General features: G+C 38.5%; 1 pseudogene; it reads right to left on the bottom strand.

The window, feature by feature from the left end:
- Positions 1-3,691: 3,691 nt before the first annotated feature.
- Positions 3,692-5,525, bottom strand: LOC149190378 (putative sugar phosphate/phosphate translocator At5g25400 pseudogene; annotated as a pseudogene).
- Positions 5,526-8,055: the final 2,530 nt, after the last annotated feature.

Raw genomic sequence — 8,055 nt, 5'->3', positions numbered from 1 at the left:
CAGGGATCCAAATACAATAACTTCAAGCTCGCCGAGAGATAAGGCCGATAAACAACCCACATTCCTGCCTTTAGTACAGATCAGAAGGGGAAGATACTAGTTCATTCAAGTTGATCCCGCCGTTCATTTTCAGCCATAGTGATTGTGCATAGGTATTTTCGTGAGTGACATGGCTATAAAAATCTTCTCCCCTAGCACACAAACAACCTTTGAAGATTTCATTTGCAAAGTGCTTCATGGGTACACTTTTCAGTGCATGTCTGACTTCTAGAAGAGACAAGTCAACAGCTAATTTCACTTACCATGTAAAATCACTAGAAATCATATACATGTGAAAGATCTGCCAAGCAACCTATACAAATTGATAACTCCAACTCTGCTGAATATTCTATTTGTCAAGAAGAAGGTGCAATATTCTACCCTATCAACAGTTTTTTGGGAATGATATTTTTGCCATGATGCCGCTGGCTTGGTTTGGACCACCGCTGCACAACAAGTTTTGAGCAGTGTTGTGAGAACTTGTTAGACCCCGGAGACTTTCTGTGTCTCCAGCTCAATCCTGAAATGGGTAATTGGCCTGAAACTTGACTGAAAGTGGAAATTGCCAAAACCCATTGAATGCCTAAGCAAATTGAAGTTTCGATAGTGTCACTTGTACGGATACTCTGTTAACCTGAATTGTAAGGTCTTAGTGACAAGAGAAATCCAACTTACATTCAACAGGAATGACAATTCTGCTTCCAAAAGGGAAAGGAGGGATAGCATGTTCTCCTTCCAAAGGAGGTAGGAATAGGGCTTAGATGCTCAAAGTTCAAAGCCTAAAGAAGATACCTAGGATGACACGTATGTTTTAAATCACCAAGGGAGGGTTTTTAAGCACGTATGCTATCCCAAAGTCTTGCATCGTCATCCGAGGAAGGAAGCCCAAATCTGTGACATCGTCATCCGAGGAAGGATGCCCAGAATCTGTTAACAAGAAACAGAAGCAAAATGAAGCAAAGGAAGGGACAAGCTATAACAAGAAACAACATAATCCACCTGTTTCTTTTTCAAACTACATTTCCATGTAACTGTGAAACACTTCTCGGCAGGAAATCCATGACTAAGGAGGCAGAGCATGTGTTTTGGGAACTTCACATTGATGGTTGACAGAGGTATCAAATCACAACTCAAAATTGAGAAAACTAATTCAACACGACATTGTGCTTTCAAAGAGAAAGATGCAACACGTGGCTTGTTGAGCCATGATGCAAGAGCAAAATCAGAAATAGAGAGTGATTTGCAAATGAATATATGGTAAACTGCAAAAAGAACAATAGGTAAAAACCATTCAACTTCGAAAAACACTGTAAGATGATCATATTACAATCTAAATGGATCTCAAATTACAAGAAGTAGATTAAACTAGGAAATTCAATATAACTGATTGCTCAATATTAAATAGAACATCATATTTCTTACAAAATTATGATTGAAAGGGATCTTAAAATGCAATCAGATTATCTTTGAAGTAGCTAAATGTCCCGTGTCTGTAGCCCATGGGGCAAGAACTGATCCCATAGAGAGAGATAACTGAATATTAGCCCTTGCGAATATCTTACTGCAATGAATCCAATATTGCAGCTGAATACAGTAACACAGTAAATGAATAGATAAGTTGAAATAAGTCTACAAGATAAATTCCTTATTAAAATTGAGTACTACAAATATGAAGTTGCCGCACATATCTGTCGGTTCTCTCAATTTATCTTCCGGTGAGATTTCTTGTTCCTAATGAAAATAACTTGAGGCTTAGAAGTTAGAACAGACCTTAATTATTTTTATTTCTTGGCTTGCAGAGGGCTTTCTGCTATTAAGACTGGAGCGTGATTAAATCTGCTCTAAATACTGCATATATATTTGAGCAATATCAACATATATATTTGAGCAATATCAAGGAGCAAATTCTTAAAATGAGGCACTCCACGTTGGATTCAGGAATACTGCTATCCATTTGCAATTTTGCACAGTTCATAATTGTTAAGAATAGAACTGTCAATTTCAATCCCATTGATACAAAGGACTGGAAAGTAACAGAATAATAGCAATTACACCCTTTTTTGCAGCCAGTGCTTCATTGAACAGACTTTCAAGTGTCTCCAATTGACCTAAAATTGACACAGTTTTTGTTCTCTTTTCACTGCTTAGTCAAGCTACTCAGAATCGATAGACTCTAGAGTACACTTCTGGACCCTGAAAATAGGTTGAAACAAATTAACTCCCAACTACCAGAATGAAACACCAACAGGGAAATATTGAATGAAATCAAACTACTCCCAACTACCAGCATAAATTTTCAGTCTTTTAGCCTAAAATGATAACAATGGTTACCGTTACAAATCACAGTTGATAGCATCAAAAGTTACAAATGGTTACCGTTACAGGGAAATATTGAATGAAATCAAACTACTCCCAACTACCAGCATAAATTTTCAGTCTTCTAGCCTAAAATGATAACAATGGTTAGCGTTACAAATGATAGTTGATAGCATCAAAAGTAACATCATCTATCTGGTAGACAGTAATTATGGAATGCTTCAGAAGCTACGGCTTTTGCTAACTCACTGTAGGGAGGTTATAAAATATAGCTTTAGTTTGCCATTGTCACTGCTTAGTCAAGCCAATCAGAATAGATAGAGGACACTTAACAGATCCTGAAAATAGGTTAGGAACAAATTAACTCAAGCAAGTCATTAAAAACTAGAAGCTCAAGCACGCTCCATGATGGAGTCATTCTCAAGCAAACACCAACAAGAACATATTGAATGACATCAAACTAGTGCCAACTACCAGAATGAATTTCATTCTTTTGGTCTAGAATGATAACAATGGTTAATGCTGCAAATGACAGCTCATGGCATTATAAGTAATATCATTAACCTGGCAGACAGTGATTAAAAAATGCTTCAGAGGCTACACCTTTTGCTAACTCACTGAAGTTATCGATGAATACCAGAATGAGCTCTGGAAGTGGAAAACTTTTAAACAATAGCACACATTCAGGTCCTGTGAGTAGTTAATTCTGGATTGGGCTATCGAAGTTAGAGTCCAATTGGTGTAGTTCGGAAGTTTTTACTATAACTGTGTTTACCTTCTATATCATAAATGCCTAGTATTTGAAATGAAATGAAAAACCAAATTATACCTTCAGACCCAAACTTTCAGCATACCAAAGCAACATGCACCTGCACAATTCTTTTGAACTGTTCAATTTGAAGGAATTTATGAGGCCATTATTTTAATTTTTTTTATGAGAACCAAAGACATTTATCAGAATATCTAAAACTACACACAAAGCTCCTGACTGACCTTCATCCAAACAATACAATGCTCCACAAGATTAAGAGGCTCCCGCATCTAAAATCATCAATCCAAAAGAATGCGATTGCAATTGTCGTGCTACAAAGTTTAAAATCTCTACCTTTTGACTAATAAGATAATTAAAATAGGATTAGGAAACAATGGATAGAATGATCAACAAACAATGAAGCTTTTTCTTTATTCATCCTGTGATAAAGGGTTTGGTTGCCACAAAGAATAAACTCGACAGTCAACAGAACATTGATCCATTGCTGAAGTTGTTATCCACCAGGGTTTCATTTTTGTTATGGTCTGCACTACATGTGCTGCATGAATTTCAAAGGGACGAGGGTGGGTGAAAGTTTACTCTTTGTGATGCAGCCCTGAACCACTTTCATAAGATAAAAGGCAAATCAAACTACATCACATTGGTACATGACATGATACCTGTGAAAACAAGATCAACAGCCCTTCCTGCGTAATCTAGACATTGGCATCATTCTTGTTCTTGCCTTCTGTATCTGGGTTTTGTCCAAGTAACCTACTCGGATCTTCATCTCCATCTAAGACCTCCTTCTGAGCCTCCTTTACCTTAAGTGACTGCAATTTCAAATGATTGTCGAAGCAAACACCCAAGAAAGCCAAGCCATACCCTAACAGATTAATACCAGTCACTCTGTCCTTTATAACAGACCATGATAAGGCAATCAGGAGCCAGTCCTTGACAACACCTGCAACGTTCATTGTAAGGGCCGATGTCTTACCAACCAAAAGAAAAACTACCAAGTTCAGCAGAAATGCACATGCACAGTTGGGACTAAAAAGCCTCACATCCAGATAAAATGAAGAAGAGGCTGCTAGAACCGGGAACTCAATTATTGCCCAAGGGATTGACAGGAATACAAAACAGCAAGGGGCAACATAGTACAGTGATGTTATTGGATTGATACTAATCCCCTTATCGGTCAAGTATTTGAATCAAGACTAACCGTGTTGCCTCAAAAACCACAACACCCAATTGCAACATGACACCCCTAGAATTGAACTGGGCTTCCCCATATGCAGCAATGGCAACCCCTAAAGAGATTCCAACCATGTTTCCCATAGTCTTTGAACTGAAACACTCCTTTCCCAACAAAACTCCAATGGAATACACTGCAACAGGCATGAGGGCCTTAAGCATCTGTATACGAACAAGGCCAAGGTAGGAATGAACAAGACCGAGGTTAAGGAGGGCATGAGGCTGAGGAATGAACAAGGCTGAGGTTAAGGATGGCAGAGTTTTGATAAATGGAACGATGTGACACATGCCCTTCATGGTAGGTGCCACATAGCATTTTGTGTAAAATGATTAATATGCTATGTGGTAGCTGTAATTTATAAAATTTGCATTTGCATGGGCTACACGTGCCTCCTGCCTCGAGAGGTAACCAGAGAACGATTGCCTTGAAGAAACTCAATTGCTAAACACAAACACATAGTTTTTCAGCGGATGGACTGGGAAATCTACCAGGCTCACCACCAGAGGTATAAGCTTTCAAAATTGTTGATCGTATAAGCTTTCAAAATTGTTGATCGTACATGTAGTCACCAGAGCAGATTTGATAGTGGAGATGCTCCATTTAGGGTTGACAGGTCTCAATAAGGCAGCAATTTTCTTTCTGCCGGGTTGACAGATCTCAATAAGGCAGCAATTTTCTTTAGTGCAGCAGAAGATTCATTGCGGTTAGCTACAGAGCATCACTGTGGGGACTTTAAGGAGGAAGAAGACGCACCTACCTTTCTTGGCGCCATTCCAGCTACGACTACAAGTGGAATTTGGCCTCGAGCTTTCAAAATTGTTGATGATTTGAACTTCCTGGTATCCTTAACTTGAAGTAGCAGCCTGTCACTGTGGCAAATTAACGACTTGTCGGCTGTAGCCTGAAACCATAGGACATTATTGAATCTGGAGCTTATGTTGTTAACTGCAAAAATTTGAAGTCCCCCATTAACAGTACCAAAGATGTATTTACTTAAATACAACAAATACACAGAAATGGATAAGCAGCCATATTTTTATTATTATTGTCTGTTATTGCTTCCTTTTTATCTAGATTACCATTATTCAATTTTGTTTTCTGCTACACTTTAAAACAGAAACATACATTGCAACTTTCTAGTGACTCATGCTTTCTTATTCTCCCTGTAAAGGTATTGTTAACAGCACATTCTAGACAGATAGATGGACGAACAGATAGTGGAGACGCTCCATTTAGGGTTGACAGGTCTCAATAAGGCTAACAAATTCTGCGCTTCCTTCTTCGGACGACAATGTAACATATTCTGCGCTTCCTTCCTCGGACGGCTAACAGATTCTGGGCTTCCTTCCTCATGGCAAACCCAATTCCACACCGCCCACCAAGTTCTCTGCTGCAATTTACGATTCAGAGCCCAAGACTTTGGGTCGCGGTACAGTCATAAAGAAGACCAGAGATGTGTTAAGTCCAAACAACTTCCGACTCAGAGCCCGGTTCAATCAGAAAACCAGCGACGTGTTAACGCCAAGCAGACTCGAGACAGGATGGAAACCAAGCTGTCGGCAAGTTGGAAAGAAGATGATCTCCGAAGATTCGGTACAGTCATAAAGAAGACCAGAGATGTGTTAAGTCCAAGCAACTTCCGACTCAGAGCCCGGTTCAATCATGAAGAAAACCAGCGACGTGTTAACGCCAAGCAGACTCGAGACAGGATGGAAACCAATCTGTCGGCAAGTTGGAAAGAAGATGATCTCCGAAGATTCATATCAAAGAGCTGTTGGCCCATCAGAAAGACCCTTTCGTCCTCTGGCAACCCGAAAATGGTGGGTGAGTTTGCTGAGTTTCTTTCCAAAATCATAGGTCCAGATTATAAGTGATAGCCAAAATCATAGGTCCAGATTATAAGTGATAGCACAGTAGGCTAAGGTCCAGATTAAAAGGGATAGAAAGGTAGGCTAAGTTGTTATTTGGAGTTTGCAATTTGTAGCAATTAAAAGTGATAGAAAGGTAGGCTAAGTTGTTATTTGGAGTTTGCCATTTGTAGCAATTGTTGACAGAGTTTATTGTGTTGCTTCATAGTTCTCCCTATTTATAGCTCTCCCTATTGTGCTGCTTCTGCTTCAGAGTTCTCTTCTGCCCTGGAACCTGGGTTACTGGTTAAGAAGAAAGGCTCTGCAAGCAAGTACCCTGGATAATGGGAAGAAAATTCCCGTAAAGACACCACAGACACCACAACATGTGGCAACTTCAGCAACACCACAGACACCACAACATGTGGCAACTTCAGCAACACCACAGACACCACAACATGTGGCAACTTCAGCAACACCACACGAACACATGGCAACTTCGGCGACAATTTCGAAATATGAAAAACACAAAACCAAAATAATATAAGATTATCACCCCTCCGCCTTGGGGAAGAGGCTAAATAAGACCACAGAAAAAATTAGAATATGGTCTGCGGACGACATAGCACGACATAGCACATCGACGCCTAAAAACTTATTAAATATTTTGGGCGAACTAATGTTAAGCCATCTAAATCGATTACTATACGCCCATGCCATTGCCTATTACTATAGGCCCATGCCATTGTCATTTTGGGCGAACTAATGTTAAGCCATCTAAATCGATTACTATACGCCCATGCCATTGTCCCATGCCATTGCCTATTACTATACGCCCATGCCATTGTCCCATGCCATTGCCTAAATAGTAAATGGCAAGGACTAATAATGGAATGAATGGCCACAAATATTTTATAAATGATATGAACTTTCAAACTAACACAAACATAACTAATACCAGGGTCTAATAATGGAATGAATGGCCATAAATGATATGAACTTTCAAACTAACACAAACATAACTAATACCAGGGTCTAATAATGGAATGAATGGCCATAAATGATATGAACTTTCAAACTAACACAAACATAACTAATACCAGGGAGATCATAAAAAAGGATACTAAATTTTTTTTATAAAATCAATGAGGTGATCAAGCCAAATCATCCGGATCTTCAAAATCCAAAGAATAACTAGTCAAAATAACTTTTATGACTATTGGCAAACAATATAAGCATAGAAACCTAGAGAACACATAATTTAATTTTCCCTAGTAATTTTAGAAGTGAAGTGACATTTAGGTCTTTAGTCAAATCTTGGTTCATAATCATATACTCTATCAAACTTGGTACATTATATTACTTTTAAGCTCCCCATTCTTTGCAAATTGCATGGCCGAAAACATATTTTTTATATGTTTTTGTAGAGCTAGGGTTTTCTGAATGTGCAAAATCATAAATTTGGACCTGGGTTCAAATTTAAAGTCATTTTGAGCACTCTTAATCATTTCCATAACATCTGGATAGCTAAAATCTAGGTCCCTAGTCAAATCTTAGTTCATAATCATATACTCTATCAAACTTGGGACATTATATTACTTTTAAGCTCCCCATTCTTTGCAAATTGCATGGCCAAAAACATATTTTTTATATGTTTCTGTAGAGCTAGGGTTTTCTCAATGTGCAAAATCATAAATTTGGACCTAGGTTCAAATTTAAAGTCATTTTGGGCACTATTAGTCATTTCCATAACATCTGGATAGCTAAACTCTAGGTCCCTAGTCAAATCTTGGTTCATAATCATATACTCTATCAAACTTGGGACATTATATCACTTTTAAGCTCCC

This window comes from Pinus tabuliformis, chromosome 3_1 (genome assembly GCF_031772625.1).
Source record: "Pinus tabuliformis cultivar Carrire ecotype Pingquan chromosome 3_1, CPIR1, whole genome shotgun sequence".
Classification (NCBI taxonomy): Eukaryota; Viridiplantae; Streptophyta; class Pinopsida; order Pinales; family Pinaceae; genus Pinus; species Pinus tabuliformis.
The sequence above is the reverse complement of the archived record's forward strand: the minus strand, read 5'-3'. Positions and strand labels throughout refer to the sequence as shown.